This window comes from Rattus norvegicus, chromosome 13, assembly GCF_036323735.1.
Source record: "Rattus norvegicus strain BN/NHsdMcwi chromosome 13, GRCr8, whole genome shotgun sequence".
Taxonomy (NCBI): Eukaryota; Metazoa; Chordata; class Mammalia; order Rodentia; family Muridae; genus Rattus; species Rattus norvegicus.
In genome coordinates this window covers 86,003,398-86,025,897 of record NC_086031.1, presented here as the reverse complement: position 1 = coordinate 86,025,897, position 22,500 = coordinate 86,003,398, and the positions used below count along the sequence as shown (strand labels likewise).

The 22,500-nt window shown below is 56.1% G+C and overlaps 10 non-coding genes across 10 annotated transcripts; 6 read left to right on the top strand and 4 right to left on the bottom strand.

Moving 5' to 3' along the window:
* Positions 1–4,519: 4,519 nt before the first annotated feature.
* Positions 4,520–4,590, bottom strand: Trnag-gcc (transfer RNA glycine (anticodon GCC)). The gene has a single exon. It is a non-coding gene; the product is annotated as a tRNA-Gly (tRNA).
* An 864-nt stretch (positions 4,591–5,454) lies between these two features.
* On the bottom strand, positions 5,455–5,537 carry Trnal-cag (transfer RNA leucine (anticodon CAG)). Its single transcript has one exon. It is a non-coding gene; the product is annotated as a tRNA-Leu (tRNA).
* Positions 5,538–6,113: 576 nt separating this feature from the next.
* On the top strand, positions 6,114–6,185 carry Trnad-guc (transfer RNA aspartic acid (anticodon GUC)). The gene has a single exon. It is a non-coding gene; the product is annotated as a tRNA-Asp (tRNA).
* A 466-nt stretch (positions 6,186–6,651) lies between these two features.
* Positions 6,652–6,723, top strand: Trnag-ucc (transfer RNA glycine (anticodon UCC)). The gene has a single exon. It is a non-coding gene; the product is annotated as a tRNA-Gly (tRNA).
* Positions 6,724–7,154: 431 nt separating this feature from the next.
* Trnae-cuc (transfer RNA glutamic acid (anticodon CUC)) lies at positions 7,155–7,226 on the top strand. The gene has a single exon. It is a non-coding gene; the product is annotated as a tRNA-Glu (tRNA).
* A 6,329-nt stretch (positions 7,227–13,555) lies between these two features.
* On the bottom strand, positions 13,556–13,626 carry Trnag-gcc (transfer RNA glycine (anticodon GCC)). Its single transcript has one exon. It is a non-coding gene; the product is annotated as a tRNA-Gly (tRNA).
* An 888-nt stretch (positions 13,627–14,514) lies between these two features.
* On the bottom strand, positions 14,515–14,597 carry Trnal-cag (transfer RNA leucine (anticodon CAG)). Its single transcript has one exon. It is a non-coding gene; the product is annotated as a tRNA-Leu (tRNA).
* A 576-nt stretch (positions 14,598–15,173) lies between these two features.
* Positions 15,174–15,245, top strand: Trnad-guc (transfer RNA aspartic acid (anticodon GUC)). Its single transcript has one exon. It is a non-coding gene; the product is annotated as a tRNA-Asp (tRNA).
* A 466-nt stretch (positions 15,246–15,711) lies between these two features.
* Trnag-ucc (transfer RNA glycine (anticodon UCC)) lies at positions 15,712–15,783 on the top strand. The gene has a single exon. It is a non-coding gene; the product is annotated as a tRNA-Gly (tRNA).
* Positions 15,784–16,214: 431 nt separating this feature from the next.
* On the top strand, positions 16,215–16,286 carry Trnae-cuc (transfer RNA glutamic acid (anticodon CUC)). Its single transcript has one exon. It is a non-coding gene; the product is annotated as a tRNA-Glu (tRNA).
* Positions 16,287–22,500: the final 6,214 nt, after the last annotated feature.

Sequence of the window (22,500 nt, the reverse complement as noted above, 5' to 3'; positions counted from 1 at the left end):
CACTCGTGATACCTAGAGTAAAACAAAACAAAACAAAACAAAACAAAAAAAAAAACGAAATCGTTGTTTTTCACTGTCTCTAGGGTAGGCATCGGTTGTTTTCAGCAAGTTCTTTGACGCTGAAGACATCCTTGTAGAAGACGGAGATGCTCTCCTCTCAACTATGTGGTTGTTTGGCCGAGGGGGCTTTGCAGATTTGGCGCTACTTCTGGGGTCACAAGACGGTCCTGGAGCACCCAGAACCTTTGGCATTCTCAAGTAGGTACTGCCAACAGTACACAGTTAGGAGGAAAGTTGCAGGGACCTGATGTTTTCCTTCATGAAATATGTACACAGGGCTGGGGGCTTTGGGATGCGGGGGAACCTGTTTTAGCCTCCTCGGCAGAGGAAAAAGAAGAGATCCAACAAGTTTTGTGTGACGATGAATAAGTATGATGTTCTGGGGCTGGCAGTTGGAGGGAGGTTCAGTTCAGTTCGTTGAGGCGGGACATCTGTGCTGTCTGCAAAGCATATCCACATTCCTCTTGGAACTGTGAAGAAAGCAGGAGCAGCAAGCCAGCCTGGAGGGAAAAGCCCACCACGGACAACTTCTGCATGGCTTCCTGCTTCTGGGCTCCTACTGGGGCTTCCCTTTGGGAGGGACTTAGGTGGCAGCCTTAAGGCGAGATCAACTCTTCTCTGTCCAAGTTGCTTTTAGCCACAGCGTCTGATCACAAGCTTACAAAGTCTAGCTCGGACTGAAATCGGTACCAGGAGTGGGGTATTACTGGGACAGACCTGATGAGCTACCTCTTTGGGGATCGTGGAGGGACTTTGACCTCTGGGCTGGAAAGGCTCCAAGTTGGAGGTCCCGAGCTCTCTGTGCTCTCCTGAGGGAGCTTGGAAGGGAGTCTTGAGAGCCATGCAGATGACCAGACTGAGGTGGTGCTCATGAGGTTGTTTTCATTTTCATCCCATCCCACACCCACTCAGAGGGCAGCTTGGGAGTCCCTGATAGACTCTGCTGGGGCCATTCGGTGTTCTGAGTTAAGAATCTGTGTTCCAGGTCAGCCCGGGCTGGAGAATCATCTGTGACTAATGAGCAGGAGACTGGATCCACCAAGGTGAGACCTCGCCTCAGCGTGGACAATCATTGATGTTGTTCAACTGGAGCTGAGAAAGTAGCCATGATTAACGAGACAGCAGCATGACCCGGGTGAAACCCTCTGGGAGTATTTCCTGAAGGTCAACATACAGATGCTGTGTTGCATAGGTGCCTAGACTGCATCTCACGCTAGTCAGGCATTTGAGAATGTGCAGGAGCCAGCCAGGCTGGGATGGATGGAACGCATGAAGGGAGGGATCACTGGGAGCAGGTGAGGAGCTGGGATGCTCGGCAGGACTGGAGTCCAGGAAGGGGAAGCTGATAGAGGACATTAGTGAAGGTGCAGGACCAGTTGGACTGGGAGCCCCAGTGACACAGAAAGGTGTAGTGACCATTTTGGAATCATGGATCTAAAACAACAACAACAAGAACCAAAAAAAAAAAATAAAACAAACAAACCCAAAACAACAACAACAACAACAACAACAACAACAACAACAAAAAACAAAAACCCACCAGAGAGATCCCTTTCATGCCAGGTGTGGGGCTAAGGGGCTGCTGTCCATGATGTGCTCTTGCACCGGCAGGATTTTGGCAGCTGCTGAAATATTGGGCGACTGTTAGGGCCCAAAGAGGCAGGGTGTGTTGTTGTTTGTTTGTTTCTGGAATCAAGGTTTATGAAATATTTTTGCACAATGGATTTGTCCAAGGAGGAGGGGGATGAGGAGGAGGAGGAGGAAGAAGAGGAGGAGGAGGAGGAAGAGGAGGAGGAGGAGAAAGTGGAGGAAGGGGAGCAGCGATCCCAGCAGCAGGAGGAGGAAGAGGAGAGGGAGGAGGAGGAAGAGGAGAAGGGGGAGGAGGAGAAGAAGGAGGAGGAGGAGAAAGTGGAGGAAGGGGAGCAGCAGCAGCGGCAGGAGGAGGAGGAGAAAAAGGAGGAGGAGGAGGAGAGGGGGAGGAAGAGGGGGAGAAGGAAGAGGAGGAGGAGGAAAATGAGGAAGAGGAGGAGGAGGAGTAGGTGGAGGAGGAGGAGCAGCAGGAAAACAAAGAGGAGGAGAGGAGGTGGAGGAAGAGGGGGAGAAGGAAGAGGAGGAGGAAGAGGTGGACGAGGCGGAGGAGGAGGAAGAGGAGGAAGAGCTGGAGGCAGAGGAGGAAGAGGACGAGGAGGAGGAGGACAATAGTGTCAGTCGTAGAAGAAGCAGTAGAAGTAGCAGTAACAACATGGAAATCCTGACAACCAATATTGAACTCTCCCAGAGAAATTGGCTCCCTCAATCAGCGGGAAGTAGTGTAAGTAGAACGTTGCCCTCCTGGCCAGGGTCTCATTCTGGGAACCTGTCCTTATCTCTTTAACCCCTTTTCTCTCTTCTCTAGTATGAGGGTGTTGAAAGGGTGGAAGAAAAACAGGGCAGAAGAAAGAAGAAGCCACAAAACAGGAGGGGGGCCGTGTCCCTGGGAGCAGCCCAGGCTTGGCTCCCCCCGTGTCAGGGGCAGAGGCCCTAAAGAGAGCACAGCCTAGGCTGTGTCACCTTTGGAGGTGAGAGTCTTGGAGACGTCCCTACCGAGGGACAACCGCTAAGGAGAGAAGCAGCCTGGCTTGGAGCCCACCGAGCCAAAGGATCCACAGCAGACAGACACACTGCCTATGCTCCAAGGGACCCTTGGAGCCTTTTGCAGCTCACAACAGAGCAAGCGAAAACAAGACGTGAGACTATGGGATTTGAGAATTAGACGTCGGTTTTGATTTGCTTTTAGTTTTGTGCCTGTACCCTGATTCTTCTTTGCTCCCCTCGTGTTTATCTCGAAAGGAAAAAAAAAATGTTATTCAAGGAGCCAACAGTCTACACAGTTAAACTACTAGGGGTTTGAGGAGGGATTGGGGCTTTGACCTCGATAAGAGTCTCTGGGTGTTTTAAGGAGACGATCTTGAAGGTTTGAATGGTTATAGACTGTTGGACAAAGGTCGCGCATATTCATATGGTGAGGATCGCATTCAGATGAGCTCCTGGGGCAGAGCAGGAAAGAAAAGGTTCTGGCTCAATGAGGGAACCGTTTGTGTGCCAGGTTGGAAGGGGCTCAACTGTGCTGGTCTGTTCTGGTCAAGTTGGCATAAACCAGCGCACATCTGGGAAGAGGGACTTTGAATCGGGGAGATTCCCTCCTCAGGTGCTGGGTATAGCCAAGTGTGGGGGATATGGTTGTCTGGATCCCCAAGTGACCAGCAGGAGAGTGGGGGTGGGGATGGGCTGGGATGGCTGAATGGTGCCAATCGCCAGGCAGGTGGTCCTGGGGTGGATAAGAGAATGAAGAGGCTGAACTCATGCACAGCTTCTGCATAAGTTCCTGCCTCTGGGTCCACCAACCACGAAGCCCTCAGATCCTTTACACCACACCACCCATACCAACAAACCCCCTCCCGCCTCCAGTCCTCCCCACTTCTCCCAGGGTGCTACTCATGAGCTATAAGAAGAAATAAGCCATTCTCGCCCCAATTTACCTTCGGTCACAGAGGTTGATCACAACAAGAGCCAGCACAATTAAGTTTTGGTCCTGGTCTTTACTCAAAAATGGGTATAGGACCCTGGAGATGGGTCAAGCAGCCTGTTCCACCAAGCCCATCATCATCATCACCATTCCCACTGGCGGTGGCGGCGGCGGCGGCAGCAGCAGCAGCAGCAGCAGCAGCAGCAGCAGCAGCATAACAACCATGGGTACACATCAGTATTGGTCACTGAGGGACCGTTCAGTGAGGGAGGGCTTAGCATGGAGGAACATGGAATCAACTGTGTGGCCTTGTGCCTCTGGAGTCCGTGTTATGCGTGCGTGCGCAGGCGAGTGTGTGTTTGTCCCTCTTTCTTTCGTTTCTCTCTGTGTGTGCTCTTTGTGTGTGCCTCTCTTCCTCTATGTCTCTCTCTTACTCTTCTCTCTGAATGAGGGAATCTAAGGGCATGGGCGCGCATGGGAGGGAGTATTCTGTGTCTGTCTTCCCTTCTTCCATATCTGTGTGTGTGTTTGTGTGTGTGTGTGTGTGTGTGTGAGAGAGAGAGAGAGAGAGAGAGAGAGAGAGAGAGAGAGAGAGAGAAAAGAGAGAGAGAACAGTTTCTCTGGGAAGAGACAGTCTCTCTCTCTCTCTCCCTCTCTGTGTTTCTGTGCACATGCTCGGAGGCGCTTAGGCGCTTAGGCGCGGAGTGCATCGACTGAGCAGAGAGGGAGGAGTGTATGGGATGGCAAAGTGAGAGATGTGCACAGGTGAGTGTGTAGGTTGGAGGGCGCGGACAGTGGTGCTGTGGCACACTGAAGACACAGATAGGAGAAGTGAAGCGGTGTTTGGCAGCACTGTAGAGTTGACACACTGGAGTGTCCTGTGATTGATTGTCCCTGTGCGGCCCAGGGTGGGCGAAGGGAAGGTGCGCGTGAGGACCAAAAGGGACTGGACTCTGCATGGGCCGGGAATCGAACCCGGGCCTCCCGCGTGGCAGGCGAGAATTCTACCACTGAACCACCCATGCCCTGAACACACTTACTACCTGATGCTCTCACAGCCTGCCCTTGCTGCCACTCCAGGAACCCTAGCTCCGAATGCTGGCTGCCCGCCTGGATGGATGGATGGATGGATGGATGGATGGATGGATGGATGGATGGATGGAAGGATGGATGGATGGATGGATCGATGCATGGATCGATGCATGGATCGATAGATCGATGGATAGATAGATGGATGGACCTTTGTTTGCGTGGATGCACGCAGGGACGGACAGACGGACGGACGGTCGGTCGGACGGTTCCATTGTTGTATATCTGGTTGTTCGGAAGGACTCATGGATGGAATGATGCATGGGTGGAAAGATGGATGGATCAGCGGTCAGGAGAGGCCAATTGGGTCAGACAGAGGGGACGAGGAGTGTCCAGGCCTCTAGCTGAGGTCGTGGGGTGTGTACCTCGCCTCGCCTGGAAGCCACTGACTGGCACGTATCTGGCGCGCTCCTACGCGCGCTCCTGGCGCGTGTCTGGTGTGTGCACACTCGTGGGAAGCGAGCGAGGAGAGCTTGTTGTAGTGCGGGCACAGGGTCCTTCGAGGAGGCCAGGGCTTCGGTGTGCTGGATTGAAACTCGGGGCCCCCAGAGGTTTGCTGTGGACAGAAGGCGCTGGCACCCGGCTGGCTGGTCACCCGGGTGCTCAGGTCCTATCTCCTACTCACTCGACCTTCTCCCACCCGACGCAACACGACCACCCCCCGCCCCCGCTCCCCAACGGCAGAGGTTGGTTGGTGTTGAGGGGAGGGCTCTCCTGCAGATGCAGGTCTGTGAGGGAAGGCTTCGGAGTCGGGTCTTTCGCGGTGGGATGGAGTGCGGTGGAGTGTCAAAAGGCAAGCTTGTCAGGAGTGGGATTCGAACCCACGCCTCCAGGGGAGACTGCGACCTGAACGCAGCGCCTTAGACCGCTCGGCCATCCTGACAGCAGGTCTGGGGCGTAGACCGCTCGCCTCGCAGGCGACCGGCGACCGGCGCCCAGGCGCGCGCAAGCGGGCTTCAGCGGACGGCGCGCCGGGGCAGGCGCCCGTCTGGCCTCGTCTGGCCGCGTCTGGGTGCTCGAGCTGCGGGCCTCGCCCGCCGAACTTTACCTTGCCAGAAGAGCACCGACGACGGGACGCTGCTAGGCGCCAGAGTACCTCCAGGTCCCGGGCCGGATCCCCGGCCTGCAGGCCCCCTGTCTGTCCCCACAGCACGCAGGGCGGCCCGGGTGTGTGGCACCAGCCTCTCGTCCTGACACGGCGAGTGTTGCCCGCAACCACTCGCACTCGGCACCGGTGGCTTAGAGGCCGGGTCTCCAGCCCGGCGGGGACAGGGGTCCGGCGACACGGTGGTCTGGCGGGGCTGCGGGTCGGGGTCCTGGTGTTGACGCCGGGTTTCGGGGTCTTTTGGGTTGCGGTGCAGTGCAGAGCAAGAGGTGGTCGTTGGGGGAGACGGACGCCTGTGGTTCTTCCCTGGCGTGGTAGACGGGCACGGAGTGCGTGTGTTTGTGGCTGTCGTCGTCCTCGTTAGTATAGTGGTGAGTATCCCCGCCTGTCACGCGGGAGACCGGGGTTCGATTCCCCGACGGGGAGACATGATGTCCTTTTTGGACACCTAGGTGGCCCGCGGGCGCTAGCCCTTCCACCCACGCCCCACGCGCAGACCCAGACCCACGTCAGCCCGCCGAGCCCCATAATCTCCAGCAAAGCCTCTCCGGAGCCCTCAAACCCCTTTTCTGCCGACTGCACCGGCGCCCAGGCCGCTCAGGGTGGCGGCCTGCCGGGAGCGGTCCCTGGCGCACTGGCCTGGGCTAGCGCGCCGTCTTGCAGCAGCCAGGAGACGGGAGCGCCCCATTGGAAAGGCGTGAACATGTGAGAGGCGCGCGTGGGAGGCCGAGGAAGAGCGCGGAGAGGAGGAGCCGTGGGTGTGTTCGTGGTTGGGGCGTCCCCCGTGCGTGCGTGCGGTGCGCAGGCAAGTAAGAGGTAGGCGGCGTCGAGGGCGCTGGGCGCCGTGTGGTGGCAGTCGGCGGCGACGTGGGGGTGTGGGTCCGGCTGTGCGGCGTTGGTGGTATAGTGGTGAGCATAGCTGCCTTCCAAGCAGTTGACCCGGGTTCGATTCCCGGCCAACGCAGCGTGCCCAACTTTTGCCAAGGTCCTCACCCAGGACGCGCCCACCCGGGCCCTGCCTGGCTCCGCCGAGCTGGGGCCCAGGCTCTACTGTAGGCAGGGAAGATCGGAAAGCGCCAGACCTTTTCAGGTAGTGGGCACCGGGAGGAGAAGCGGCAGGGGCAAGTTTCTAGTCCCCGAAGTCGCACCGTGATGGCTGTGGAAGCGGCAGAGGCCAGGGGGCAAGTGGCAGCCCAGCGCCAGGGCCAGGGCCAGGGCCAAGAGAGAATCGAGAACGCCAGCCTCCTAAGGCCTTAGCATGCATCAGGCGGCCGGGTATGAGGAGACGGGCAGGCGGGCAGGCCGGCAGGCAGGCAGCATGTCTGCCCTGGTGGCCGAGAGGGTGTGTGTCTGTCTGTTTCCAGGAGTTGATAGCCGTGAGCATGGGACCCACGCTCCCTGGTGGTCTAGTGGTTAGGATTCGGCGCTCTCACCGCCGCGGCCCGGGTTCGATTCCCGGTCAGGGAAGCCTCGCTTCTTAGTCCCTCCACTTCCCACCTCACCACCCTGACCCCTTTTGAGTGACCCTTTTGTTTGTACATGAGCTACACAGACCAAGACCACAACTCCACATCTCCCCTCCATATTTCTCTCTCTCTCTCTCTCTCTCTCTCTCTCTCTCTCTCTCTCTCTCTCTCTCTCTCTCTCTCCACCCCCTTTCCCTTTTCCTCTTTCTTTCCAGAAACCCATCACCCAGTACCACAGAACCGTCTTCTGCCTAAGAGTCTCCCTGGCTGCACCATGCCTACCTTAACATCCCGGACCAGCCTCTCTGACACCACACGCCAACTTTGCACTTCCCCAGCTCAGACTCCTTGCTTGCCCTGGAGCCCAGACCTCTCACCTGCCACCATCACAAGCCGAGCTTTCTCACACACCGCCCGGATCACAAACACTTGTCCACCGAGGGAATCTCAACACCACTCCATCTCCTGATCGCCTGCTCTTACCTCTCCAACAAACCCTCTGGCTAGCCCGCTCCTCCTGTCGCACCTACCTCGAATGCATAACCTGTATCACCTGATTGACACGCCTAGCGTGCATCGCGTGCATGACAGGGTGGTCCCAGTGAGCTTTCCGAAATAGTCACAAAGGAGCGTCCAGTTCAAACATCGGTAGCGAATTCTTTCATTTCACACACACACACACACACGCACACACACACACACACACGCACGCACGCACATTAGACTTATTTATATATGATGTATGTATAGATACAAACATGTATAAATATGTGTGATAGTATATACTGAAGAACACACATACACACATTTTTTTTTGTTTGTTTTATGTTCTTGTAAAATCTTTAGGAGGTAGAAAATCTATAGGTGAATGGAATACGGTGCTGGTGCTGGGCTTGGCGGTGGTGGTGGCACCGAGAGGGGGATGTTTGCAGGATCGGAAGGGGTTCCTGTGGGCAGGTTTTATTGAGAACCAGATGCTCCCGGCAGAGCCAGAAGCACCTGGCTTGGTTCTCGCACCCAGCTTCCCAGGGACCGACAGTGGGCGTCGCGAGCCAGGATTTCCCAGAAAGCCCCCAAGGGCCGTTTAAGTCGAGCAGAGGCCGTGGCGGGCGGTCGTAATGCCACCGTTTCTCAGGACCCTTGTGTCGCCTGCTGCAGTGGCGGATGTGAATCAGTAAAGTAACCTTGGCACACCGGTAATCACTCCCTGCCCGGATCCCTCCGCCTTGACCCTGCCAGGCAGCGCGGAAACAGTGTCGGATTCTGAGCGCTGAGCTGGGGACTGAGCTCCACCTCAATGGCTAGCAGCCTTGTGAGAGTGCCAGCAGATCCTGGGGGCAGCCCAGACAATGCTTATCCGGACCGGACTCCAGCCCACTTCTGCCACCTGAAGGGCTCCGGTTCGTGGGCACCGGGAGGCACCAGAGTCTAAGGGCATCCGGGAAGGGACTGTTCGGCCGGTCCCCGGGCAGCCGCCGGGCGAGAGGAGGAGGCTGCGCCAAACAGACAGCAGGCAAGCCTTCGCCAGCAGGTGTCCCAACAGGGGCGTGGGGACGGGGTGAGGGTGGGTGTGGGAGTGGGGAGCTTGCGGATCGCAAAGATCCGCATGTGCCTCTGTTCTGCTTGGGCTTCGTCCAGAGGAGGATCACACTAGCATGCGCCTGCTGGCAAAGTCTGCGCGGTAGGGTCCGGACCAGTCAGCGATGGCTGGCTGCGGAGCAGCCCACTGAAGGTAGCGATGGTGTGGGTGTTGGGGTTGGGGTGTTGAAGTCAGGACCTGACACTCCCGCGCAGGTGTTCTGGCGTCCTGGAATTCCGGTGCACTCGTGATACCTAGAGTAAAACAAAAAAACAACAACGAAATCGTTGTTTTTCACTGTCTCTAGGGTAGGCATCGGTTGTTTTCAGCAAGTTCTTTGACGCTGAAGACATCCTTGTAGAAGACGGAGATGCTCTCCTCTCAACTATGTGGTTGTTTGGCCGAGGGGGCTTTGCAGCTTTGGCGCTACTTCTGGGGTCACAAGACGGTCCTGGAGCACCCAGAACCTTTGACATTCTCAAGTAGGTACTGCCAACAGTACACAGTTAGGAGGAAAGTTGCAGGGACCTGATGTTTTCCTTCATGAAATATGTACACAGGGCTGGGGGCTTTGGGATGCGGGGAACCTGTTTTAGCCTCCTCGGCAGAGGAAAAAGAAGAGATCCAACAAGTTTTGTGTGACGATGAATAAGTATGATGTTCTGGGGCTGGCAGTTGGAGGGAGGTTCAGTTCAGTTCGTTGAGGCGGGACATCTGTGCTGTCTGCAAAGCATATCCACATTCCTCTTGGAGCTGTGAAGAAAGCAGGAGCAGCAAGCCAGCCTGGAGGGAAAAGCCCACCACGGACAACTTCTGCATGGCTTCCTGCTTCTGGGCTCCTACTGGGGCTTCCCTCTGGGAGGGACTTAGGTGGCAGCCTTAAGGCGAGATCAACTCTTCTCTGTCCAAGTTGCTTTTAGCCACAGCGTCTGATCACAAGCTTACAAAGTCTAGCTCGGACTGAAATCGGTACCAGGAGTGGGGCATTACTGGGACAGACCTGATGAGCTACCTCTTTGGGGATCGTGGAGGGACTTTGACCTCTGGGCTGGAAAGGCTCCAAGTTGGAGGTCCCGAGCTCTCTGTGCTCTCCTGAGGGAGCTTGGAAGGGAGTCTTGAGAGCCATGCAGATGACCAGACTGAGGTGGTGCTCATGAGGTTGTTTTCATTTTCATCCCATCCCACACCCACTCAGAGGGCAGCTTGGGAGTCCCTGATAGACTCTGCTGGGGCCATTCGGTGTTCTGAGTTAAGAATCTGTGTTCCAGGTCAGCCCGGGCTGGAGAATCATCTGTGACTAATGAGCAGGAGACTGGATCCACCAAGGTGAGACCTCGCCTCAGCGTGGACAATCATTGATGTTGTTCAACTGGAGCTGAGAAAGTAGCCATGATTAACGAGACAGCAGCATGACCCGGGTGAAACCCTCTGGGAGTATTTCCTGAAGGTCAACATATAGATGCTGTGTTGCATAGGTGCCTAGACTGCATCTCACCCTAGTCAGGCATTTGAGAATGTGCAGGAGCCAGCCAGGCTGGGATGGATGGAACGCATGAAGGGAGGGATCACTGGGAGCAGGTGAGGAGCTGGGATGCTCGGCAGGACTGGAGTCCAGGAAGGGGAAGCTGATAGAGGACATTAGTGAAGGTGCAGGACCAGTTGGACTGGGAGCCCCAGTGACACAGAAAGGTGTAGTGACCATTTTGGAATCATGGATCTAAAACAACAACAACAAGAACCAAAAAAAAAAATAAAACAAACAAACCCAAAACAACAACAACAACAACAACAACAACAACAACAAAAAACAAAAACCCACCAGAGAGATCCCTTTCATGCCAGGTGTGGGGCTAAGGGGCTGCTGTCCATGATGTGCTCTTGCACCGGCAGGATTTTGGCAGCTGCTGAAATATTGGGCGACTGTTAGGGCCCAAAGAGGCAGGGTGTGTTGTTGTTTGTTTGTTTCTGGAATCAAGGTTTATGAAATATTTTTGCACAATGGATTTGTCCAAGGAGGAGGGGGATGAGGAGGAGGAGGAGGAAGAAGAGGAGGAGGAGGAGGAAGAGGAGGAGGAGGAGAAAGTGGAGGAAGGGGAGCAGCGATCCCAGCAGCAGGAGGAGGAAGAGGAGAGGGAGGAGGAGGAAGAGGAGAAGGGGGAGGAGGAGAAGAAGGAGGAGGAGGAAGAGGAGAAAGTGGAGGAAGGGGAGCAGCAGCAGCAGCAGCAGGAGGAGGAGAAAAAGGAGGAGGAGGAGGACCAGCAGTAAAAGCAAGAGAGGGAGAGGAGGAGGAGAAAGAGGGGGAGAAGGAAGAGGAGGAGGAAAATGAGGAAGCGGAGGAGGAGTAGGTGGAGGAGGAGGAGCAGCAGGAAAACAAAGAGGAGGGAGAGGAGGTGGAGGAAGAGGGGGAGAAGGAAGAGGAGGAGGAGGAAGTGGACGAGGCGGAGGAGGAGGAAGAGGAGGAAGAGCTGGAGGCAGAGGAGGAGGAGGACAATAGTGTCAGTCGTAGCAGAAGCAGTAGAAGTAGCAGTAACAACATGGAAATCCTGACAACCAATATAGAACTCTCCCAGAGAAATTGGCTCCCTCAATCAGCGGGAAGTAGTGTAAGTAGAACGTTGCCCTCCTGGCCAGGGTCTCATTCTGGGAACCTGTCCTTATCTCTTTAACCCCTTTTCTCTCTTCTCTAGTATGAGGGTGTTGAAAGGGTGGAAGAAAAACAGGGCAGAAGAAAGAAGAAGCCACAAAACAGGAGGGGGGCCGTGTCCCTGGGAGCAGCCCAGGCTTGGCTCCCCCCGTGTCAGGGGCAGAGGCCCTAAAGAGAGCACAGCCTAGGCTGTGTCACCTTTGGAGGTGAGAGTCTTGGAGACGTCCCTACCGAGGGACAACCGCTAAGGAGAGAAGCAGCCTGGCTTGGAGCCCACGGAGCCAAAGGATCCACAGCAGACAGACACACTGCCTATGCTCCAAGGGACCCTTGGAGCCTTTTGCAGCTCACAACAGAGCAAGCGAAAACAAGACGTGAGACTATGGGATTTGAGAATTAGACGTCGGTTTTGATTTGCTTTTAGTTTTGTGCCTGTACCCTGATTCTTCTTTGCTCCCCTCGTGTTTATCTCGAAAGGAAAAAAAAATGTTATTCAAGGAGCCAACAGTCTACACAGTTAAACTACTAGGGGTTTGAGGAGGCATTGGGGCTTTGACCTCGATAAGAGTCTCTGGGTGTTTTAAGGAGACGATCTTGAAGGTTTGAATGGTTATAGACTGTTGGACAAAGGTCGCGCATATTCATATGGTGAGGATCGCATTCAGATGAGCTCCTGGGGCAGAGCAGGAAAGAAAAGGTTCTGGCTCAATGAGGGAACCGTTTGTGTGCCAGGTTGGAAGGGGCTCAACTGTGCTGGTCTGTTCTGGTCAAGTTGGCATAAACCAGCGCACATCTGGGAAGAGGGACTTTGAATCGGGGAGATTCCCTCCTCAGGTGCTGGGTATAGCCAAGTGTGGGGGATATGGTTGTCTGGATCCCCAAGTGACCAGCAGGAGAGTGGGGGTGGGGATGGGCTGGGATGGCTGAATGGTGCCAATCGCCAGGCAGGTGGTCCTGGGGTGGATAAGAGAATGAAGAGGCTGAACTCATGCACAGCTTCTGCATAAGTTCCTGCCTCTGGGTCCACCAACCACGAAGCCCTCAGATCCTTTACACCACACCACCCATACCAACAAACCCCCTCCCGCCTCCAGTCCTCCCCACTTCTCCCAGGGTGGTACTCATGAGCTATAAGAAGAAATAAGCCATTCTCGCCCCAATTTACCTTCGGTCACAGAGGTTGATCACAACAAGAGCCAGCACAATTAAGTTTTGGTCCTGGTCTTTACTCAAAAATGGGTATAGGACCCTGGAGATGGGTCAAGCAGCCTGTTCCACCAAGCCCATCATCATCATCACCATTCCCACTGGCGGTGGCGGCGGCGGCGGCAGCAGCAGCAGTAGCAGCAGCAGCAGCAGCAGCATAACAACCATGGGTACACATCAGTATTGGTCACTGAGGGACCGTTCAGTGAGGGAGGGCTTAGCATGGAGGAACATGGAATCAACTGTGTGGCCTTGTGCCTCTGGAGTCCGTGTTATGCGTGCGTGCGCAGGCGAGTGTGTGTTTGTCCCTCTTTCTTTCGTTTCTCTCTGTGTGTGCTCTTTGTGTGTGCCTCTCTTCCTCTATGTCTCTCTCTTACTCTTCTCTCTGAATGAGGGAATCTAAGGGCATGGGCGCGCATGGGAGGGAGTATTCTGTGTCTGTCTTCCCTTCTTCCATATCTGTGTGTGTGTTTGTGTGTGTGTGTGGGTGAGAGAGAGAGAGAGAGAGAGAGAGAGAGAGAGAGAGAGAGAGAGAGAGAGAGAAAAGAGAGAGAGAACAGTTTCTCTGGGAAGAGACAGTCTCTCTCTCTCTCTCTCCCTCTCTGTGTTTCTGTGCACATGCTCGGAGGCGCTTAGGCGCTTAGGCGCGGAGTGCATCGACTGAGCAGAGAGGGAGGAGTGTATGGGATGGCAAAGTGAGAGATGTGCACAGGTGAGTGTGTAGGTTGGAGGGCGCGGACAGTGGTGCTGTGGCACACTGAAGACACAGATAGGAGAAGTGAAGCGGTGTTTGGCAGCACTGTAGAGTTGACACACTGGAGTGTCCTGTGATTGATTGTCCCTGTGCGGCCCAGGGTGGGCGAAGGGAAGGTGCGCGTGAGGACCAAAAGGGACTGGACTCTGCATGGGCCGGGAATCGAACCCGGGCCTCCCGCGTGGCAGGCGAGAATTCTACCACTGAACCACCCATGCCCTGAACACACTTACTACCTGATGCTCTCACAGCCTGCCCTTGCTGCCACTCCAGGAACCCTAGCTCCGAATGCTGGCTGCCCGCCTGGATGGATGGATGGATGGATGGATGGATGGATGGATGGATGGATGGATGGATGGAAGGATGGATGGATGGATGGATGGATCGATGCATGGATCGATGCATGGATCGATAGATCGATGGATAGATAGATGGATGGACCTTTGTTTGCGTGGATGCACGCAGGGACGGACAGACGGACGGACGGTCGGTCGGACGGTTCCATTGTTGTATATCTGGTTGTTCGGAAGGACTCATGGATGGAATGATGCATGGGTGGAAAGATGGATGGATCAGCGGTCAGGAGAGGCCAATTGGGTCAGACAGAGGGGACGAGGAGTGTCCAGGCCTCTAGCTGAGGTCGTGGGGTGTGTACCTCGCCTCGCCTGGAAGCCACTGACTGGCACGTATCTGGCGCGCTCCTACGCGCGCTCCTGGCGCGTGTCTGGTGTGTGCACACTCGTGGGAAGCGAGCGAGCGAGCGAGCGAGCGAGGAGAGCTTGTTGTAGTGCGGGCACATGGTCCTTCGAGGAGGCCAGGGCTTCGGTGTGCTGGATTGAAACTCGGGGCCCCCAGAGGTTTGCTGTGGACAGAAGGCGCTGGCACCCGGCTGGCTGGTCACCCGGGTGCTCAGGTCCTATCTCCTACTCACTCGACCTTCTCCCACCCGACGCAACACGACCACCCCCCGCCCCCGCTCCCCAACGGCAGAGGTTGGTTGGTGTTGAGGGGAGGGCTCTCCTGCAGATGCAGGTCTGTGAGGGAAGGCTTCGGAGTCGGGTCTTTCGCGGTGGGATGGAGTGCGGTGGAGTGTCAAAAGGCAAGCTTGTCAGGAGTGGGATTCGAACCCACGCCTCCAGGGGAGACTGCGACCTGAACGCAGCGCCTTAGACCGCTCGGCCATCCTGACAGCAGGTCTGGGGCGTAGACCGCTCGCCTCGCAGGCGACCGGCGACCGGCGCCCAGGCGCGCGCAAGCGGGCTTCAGCGGACGGCGCGCCGGGGCAGGCGCCCGTCTGGCCTCGTCTGGCCGCGTCTGGGTGCTCGAGCTGCGGGCCTCGCCCGCCGAACTTTACCTTGCCAGAAGAGCACCGACGACGGGACGCTGCTAGGCGCCAGAGTACCTCCAGGTCCCGGGCCGGATCCCCGGCCTGCAGGCCCCCTGTCTGTCCCCACAGCACGCAGGGCGGCCCGGGTGTGTGGCACCAGCCTCTCGTCCTGACACGGCGAGTGTTGCCCGCAACCACTCGCACTCGGCACCGGTGGCTTAGAGGCCGGGTCTCCAGCCCGGCGGGGACAGGGGTCCGGCGACACGGTGGTCTGGCGGGGCTGCGGGTCGGGGTCCTGGTGTTGACGCCGGGTTTCGGGGTCTTTTGGGTTGCGGTGCAGTGCAGAGCAAGAGGTGGTCGTTGGGGGAGACGGACGCCTGTGGTTCTTCCCTGGCGTGGTAGACGGGCACGGAGTGCGTGTGTTTGTGGCTGTCGTCGTCCTCGTTAGTATAGTGGTGAGTATCCCCGCCTGTCACGCGGGAGACCGGGGTTCGATTCCCCGACGGGGAGACATGATGTCCTTTTTGGACACCTAGGTGGCCCGCGGGCGCTAGCCCTTCCACCCACGCCCCACGCGCAGACCCAGACCCACGTCAGCCCGCCGAGCCCCATAATCTCCAGCAAAGCCTCTCCGGAGCCCTCAAACCCCTTTTCTGCCGACTGCACCGGCGCCCAGGCCGCTCAGGGTGGCGGCCTGCCGGGAGCGGTCCCTGGCGCACTGGCCTGGGCTAGCGCGCCGTCTTGCAGCAGCCAGGAGACGGGAGCGCCCCATTGGAAAGGCGTGAACATGTGAGAGGCGCGCGTGGGAGGCCGAGGAAGAGCGCGGAGAGGAGGAGCCGTGGGTGTGTTCGTGGTTGGGGCGTCCCCCGTGCGTGCGTGCGGTGCGCAGGCAAGTAAGAGGTAGGCGGCGTCGAGGGCGCTGGGCGCCGTGTGGTGGCAGTCGGCGGCGACGTGGGGGTGTGGGTCCGGCTGTGCGGCGTTGGTGGTATAGTGGTGAGCATAGCTGCCTTCCAAGCAGTTGACCCGGGTTCGATTCCCGGCCAACGCAGCGTGCCCAACTTTTGCCAAGGTCCTCACCCAGGACGCGCCCACCCGGGCCCTGCCTGGCTCCGCCGAGCTGGGGCCCAGGCTCTACTGTAGGCAGGGAAGATCGGAAAGCGCCAGACCTTTTCAGGTAGTGGGCACCGGGAGGAGAAGCGGCAGGGGCAAGTTTCTAGTCCCCGAAGTCGCACCGTGATGGCTGTGGAAGCGGCAGAGGCCAGGGGGCAAGTGGCAGCCCAGCGCCAGGGCCAGGGCCAGGGCCAAGAGAGAATCGAGAACGCCAGCCTCCTAAGGCCTTAGCATGCATCAGGCGGCCGGGTATGAGGAGACGGGCAGGCGGGCAGGCCGGCAGGCAGGCAGCATGTCTGCCCTGGTGGCCGAGAGGGTGTGTGTCTGTCTGTTTCCAGGAGTTGATAGCCGTGAGCATGGGACCCACGCTCCCTGGTGGTCTAGTGGTTAGGATTCGGCGCTCTCACCGCCGCGGCCCGGGTTCGATTCCCGGTCAGGGAAGCCTCTCTTCTTAGTCCCTCCACTTCCCACCTCACCACCCTGACCCCTTTTGAGTGACCCTTTTGTTTGTACATGAGCTACACAGACCAAGACCACAACTCCACATCTCCCCTCCATATTTCTCTCTCTCTCTCTCTCTCTCTCTCTCTCTCTCTCTCTCTCTCTCTCTCTCTCTCTCCACCCCCTTTCCCTTTTCCTCTTTCTTTCCAGAAACCCATCACCCAGTACCACAGAACCGTCTTCTGCCTAAGAGTCTCCCTGGCTGCACCATGCCTACCTTAACATCCCGGACCAGCCTCTCTGACACCACACGCCAACTTTGCACTTCCCCAGCTCAGACTCCTTGCTTGCCCTGGAGCCCAGACCTCTCACCTGCCACCATCACAAGCCGAGCTTTCTCACACACCGCCCGGATCACAAACACTCGTCCACCGAGGGAATCTCAACACCACTCCATCTCCTGATCGCCTGCTCTTACCTCTCCAACAAACCCTCTGGCTAGCCCGCTCCTCCTGTCGCACCTACCTCGAATGCATAACCTGTATCACCTGATTGACACGCCTAGCGTGCATCGCGTGCATGACAGGGTGGTCCCAGTGAGCTTTCCGAAATAGTCACAAAGGAGCGTCCAGTTCAAACATCGGTAGCGAATTCTTTCATTTCACACACACACACACACACACACACACACACACACACACACACACACACACACGCACGCACATTAGACTTGTTTATATATGATGTATGTATAGATACAAACATGTATAAATATGTGTGATAGTATATACTGAAGAACACACATACACACATTTTTTTTGTTTGTTTTATGTTCTTGTAAAATCTTTAGGAGGTAGAAAATCTATAGGTGAATGGAATACGGTGCTGGTGCTGGGCTTGGCGGTGGTGGTGGCACCGAGAGGGGGATGTTTGCAGGATCGGAAGGGGTTCCTGTGGGCAGGTTTTATTGAGAACCAGATGCTCCCGGCAGAGCCAGAAGCACCTGGCTTGGTTCTCGCACCCAGCTTCCCAGGGACCGACAGTGGGCGTCGCGAGCCAGGATTTCCCAGAAAGCCCCCAAGGGCCGTTTAAGTCGAGCAGAGGCCGTGGCGGGCGGTCGTAATGCCACCGTTTCTCAGGACCCTTGTGTCGCCTGCTGCAGTGGCGGATGTGAATCAGTAAAGTAACCTTGGCACACCGGTAATCACTCCCTGCCCGGATCCCTCCGCCTTGACCCTGCCAGGCAGCGCGGAAACAGTGTCGGATTCTGAGCGCTGAGCTGGGGACTGAGCTCCACCTCAATGGCTAGCAGCCTTGTGAGAGTGCCAGCAGATCCTGGGGGCAGCCCAGACAATGCTTATCCGGACCGGACTCCAGCCCACTTCTGCCACCTGAAGGGCTCCGGTTCGTGGGCACCGGGAGGCACCAGAGTCTAAGGGCATCCGGGAAGGGACTGTTCGGCCGGTCCCCGGGCAGCCGCCGGGCGAGAGGAGGAGGCTGCGCCAAACAGACAGCAGGCAAGCCTTCGCCAGCAGGTGTCCCAACAGGGGCGTGGGGACGGGGTGAGGGTGGGTGTGGGAGTGGGGAGCTTGCGGATCGCAAAGATCCGCATGTGCCTCTGTTCTGCTTGGGCTTCGTCCAGAGGAGGATCACACTAGCATGCGCCTGCTGGCAAAGTCTGCGCGGTAGGGTCCGGACCAGTCAGCGATGGCTGGCTGCGGAGCAGCCCACTGAAGGTAGCGATGGTGTGGGTGTTGGGGTTGGGGTGTTGAAGTCAGGACCTGACACTCCCGCGCAGGTGTTCTGGCGTCCTGGAATTCCGGTGCACTCGTGATACCTAGAGTAAAACAAAAAAACAACAACGAAATCGTTGTTTTTCACTGTCTCTAGGGTAGGCATCGGTTGTTTTCAGCAAGTTCTTTGACGCTGAAGACATCCTTGTAGAAGACGGAGATGCTCTCCTCTCAACTATGTGGTTGTTTGGCCGAGGGGGCTTTGCAGCTTTGGCGCTACTTCTGGGGTCACAAGACGGTCCTGGAGCACCCAGAACCTTTGGCATTCTCAAGTAGGTACTGCCAACAGTACACAGTTAGGAGGAAAGTTGCAGGGACCTGATGTTTTCCTTCATGAAATATGTACACAGGGCTGGGGGCTTTGGGATGCGGGGAACCTGTTTTAGCCTCCTCGGCAGAGGAAAAAGAAGAGATCCAACAAGTTTTGTGTGACGATGAATAAGTATGATGTTCTGGGGCTGGCAGTTGGAGGGAGGTTCAGTTCAGTTCGTTGAGGCGGGACATCTGTGCTGTCTGCAAAGCATATCCACATTCCTCTTGGAGCTGTGAAGAAAGCAGGAGCAGCAAGCCAGCCTGGAGGGAAAAGCCCACCACGGACAACTTCTGCATGGCTTCCTGCTTCTGGGCTCCTACTGGGGCTTCCCTCTGGGAGGGACTTAGGTGGCAGCCTTAAGGCGAGATCAACTCTTCTCTGTCCAAGTTGCTTTTAGCCACAGCGTCTGATCACAAGCTTACAAAGTCTAGCTCGGACTGAAATCGGTACCAGGAGTGGGGCATTACTGGGACAGACCTGATGAGCTACCTCTTTGGGGATCGTGGAGGGACTTTGACCTCTGGGCTGGAAAGGCTCCAAGTTGGAGGTCCCGAGCTCTCTGTGCTCTCCTGAGGGAGCTTGGAAGGGACTCTTGAGAGCCATGCAGATGACCAGACTGAGGTGGTGCTCATGAGGTTGTTTTCATTTTCATCCCATCCCACACCCACTCAGAGGGCAGCTTGGGAGTCCCTGATAGACTCTGCTGGGGCCATTCGGTGTTCTGAGTTAAGAATCTGTGTTCCAGGTCAGCCCGGGCTGGAGAATCATCTGTGACTAATGAGCAGGAGACTGGATCCACCAAGGTGAGACCTCGCCTCAGCGTGGACAATCATTGATGTTGTTCAACTGGAGCTGAGAAAGTAGCCATGATTAACGAGACAGCAGCATGACCCGGGTGAAACCCTCTGGGAGTATTTCCTGAAGGTCAACATACAGATGCTGTGTTGCATAGGTGCCTAGACTGCATCTCACGCTAGTCAGGCATTTGAGAATGTGCAGGAGCCAGCCAGGCTGGGATGGATGGAACGCATGAAGGGAGGGATCACTGGGAGCAGGTGAGGAGCTGGGATGCTCGGCAGGACTGGAGTCCAGGAAGGGGAAGCTGATAGAGGACATTAGTGAAGGTGCAGGACCAGTTGGACTGGGAGCCCCAGTGACACAGAAAGGTGTAGTGACCATTTTGGAATCATGGATCTAAAACAACAACAACAAGAACCAAAAAATAAAAATAAAACAAACAAACCCAAAACAACAACAACAACAACAAAAAACAAAAACCCACCAGAGAGATCCCTTTCATGCCAGGTGTGGGGCTAAGGGGCTGCTGTCCATGATGTGCTCTTGCACCGGCAGGATTTGGCAGCTGCTGAAATATTGGGCGACTGTTAGGGCCCAAAGAGGCAGGGTGTGTTGTTGTTTGTTTGTTTCTGGAATCAAGGTTTATGAAATATTTTTGCACAATGGATTTGTCCAAGGAGGAGGGGGATGAGGATGAGGAGGAGGAGGAGGAAGAGGAGGAGGAGGAGGAGGAGGAGGAAAAAGTGGAGGAAGGGGAGCAGCAATCCCAGCAGCAGGAGGAGGAAGAGGAGAGGGAGGAGGAGGAAGAGGAGAAGGGGGAGGAGGAGGAGAAGGAGGAGGAGGAGAAAGTGGAGGAAGGGGAGTAGCAGCAGCGGCAGGAGGAGGAGCAGAAAAAGGAGGAGGCGGAGGAGGAGGAAGAGGGGGAGAAGGAAGAGGAGGAGGAGGAAAATGAGGAAGCGGAGGAGGAGGAGTAGGTGGAGGAGGAGGAGCAGCAGGAAAACAAAGAGGAGGGAGAGGAGGTGGAGGAAGAGGGGGAGAAGGAAGAGGAGGAGGAAGAAGTGGAGGAGGCGGAGGAGGAGGAAGAGGAGGAAGAGCTGGAGGCAGAGGAGGAAGAGGACGAGGAGGAGGAGGACAATAGTGTCAGTCGTAGCAGAAGCAGTAGAAGTAGCAGTAACAACATGGAAATCCTGACAACCAATATTGAACTCTCCCAGAGAAATTGGCTCCCTCAATCAGCGGGAAGTAGTGTAAGTAGAACGTTGCCCTCCTGGCCAGGGTCTCATTCTGGGAACCTGTCCTTATCTCTTTAACCCCTTTTCTCTCTTCTCTAGTATGAGGGTGTTGAAAGGGTGGAAGAAAAACAGGGCAGAAGAAAGAAGAAGCCACAAAACAGGAGGGGGGCCGTGTCCCTGGGAGCAGCCCAGTCTTGGCTCCCCCCGTGTCAGGGGCAGAGGCACTAAAGAGAGCACAGCCTAGGCTGTGTCACCTTTGGAGGTGAGAGTCTTGGAGACATCCCTACCGAGGGACAACCGCTAAGGAGAGAAGCAGCCTGGCTTGGAGCCCACGGAGCCAAAGGATCCACAGCAGACAGACACACTGCCTATGCTCCAAGGGACCCTTGGAGCCTTTTGCAGCTCACAACAGAGCAAGCGAAAACAAGACGTGAGACTATGGGATTTGAGAATTAGACGTCGGTTTTGATTTGCTTTTAGTTTTGTGCCTGTACCCTGATTCTTCTTTGCTCCCCTCGTGTTTATCTCGAAAGGAAAAAAAAATGTTATTCAAGGAGCCAACAGTCTACACAGTTAAACTACTAGGGGTTTGAGGAGGCATTGGGGCTTTGACCTCGATAAGAGTCTCTGGGTGTTTTAAGGAGACGATCTTGAAGGTTTGAATGGTTATAGACTGTTGGACAAAGGTCGCGCATATTCATATGGTGAGGATCGCATTCAGATGAGCTCCTGGGGCAGAGCAGGAAAGAAAAGGTTCTGGCACAATGAGGGAACCGTTTGTGTGCCAGGTTGGAAGGGGCTCAACTGTGCTGGTCTGTTCTGGTCAAGTTGGCATAAACCAGCGCACATCTGGGAAGAGGGACTTTGAATCGGGGAGATTCCCTCCTCAGGTGCTGGGTATAGCCAAGTGTGGGGGATATGGTTGTCTGGATCCCCAAGTGACCAGCAGGAGAGTGGGGGTGGGGATGGGCTGGGATGGCTGAATGGTGCCAATCGCCAGGCAGGTGGTCCTGGGGTGGATAAGAGAATGAAGAGGCTGAACTCATGCACAGCTTCTGCATAAGTTCCTGCCTCTGGGTCCACCAACCACGAAGCCCTCAGATCCTTTACACCACACCACCCATACCAACACACCCCCTCCCGCCTCCAGTCCTCCCCACTTCTCCCAGGGTGGTACTCATGAGCTATAAGAAGAAATAAGCCATTCTCGCCCCAATTTACCTTCGGTCACAGAGGTTGATCACAACAAGAGCCAGCACAATTAAGTTTTGGTCCTGGTCTTTACTCAAAAATGGGTATAGGACCCTGGAGATGGGTCAAGCAGCCTGTTCCACCAAGCCCATCATCATCATCACCATTCCCACTGGCGGTGGCGGCGGCGGCGGCGGCGGCAGCAGCAGCAGCAGCAGCAGCAGGAGCTGCAGCAGCAGCAGCAGCAGCAGGAGCTGCAGCAGCAGCAGCAGCAGCAGCAGCAGCAGCAGCAGCAGCAGCAGCAGCAGCAGCAGCATAACAACCATGGGTACACATCAGTATTGGTCACTGAGGGACCGTTCAGTGAGGGAGGGCTTAGCATGGAGGAACATGGAATCAACTGTGTGGCCTTGTGCCTCTGGAGTCCGTGTTATGCGTGCGTGCGCAGGCGAGTGTGTGTTTGTCCCTCTTTCTTTCGTTTCTCTCTGTGTGTGCTCTTTGTGTGTGCCTCTCTTCCTCTATGTCTCTCTCTTACTCTTCTCTCTGAATGAGGGAATCTAAGGGCATGGGCGCGCATGGGAGGGAGTATTCTGTGTCTGTCTTCCCTTCTTCCATATCTGTGTGTGTGTGTGTGTGTGTGTGTGAGAGAGAGAGAGAGAGAGAGAGAGAGAGAGAGAGAGAGAGAGAGAGAGAAAAGAGAGAGAGAACAGTTTCTCTGGGAAGAGACAGTCTCTCTCTCTCTCTCCCTCTCTGTGTTTCTGTGCACACGCACGGAGGCGCTTAGGCGCTTAGGCGCGGAGTGCATCGACTGAGCAGAGAGGGAGGAGTGTATGGGATGGCAAAGTGAGAGATGTGCACAGGTGAGTGTGTAGGTTGGAGGGCGCGGA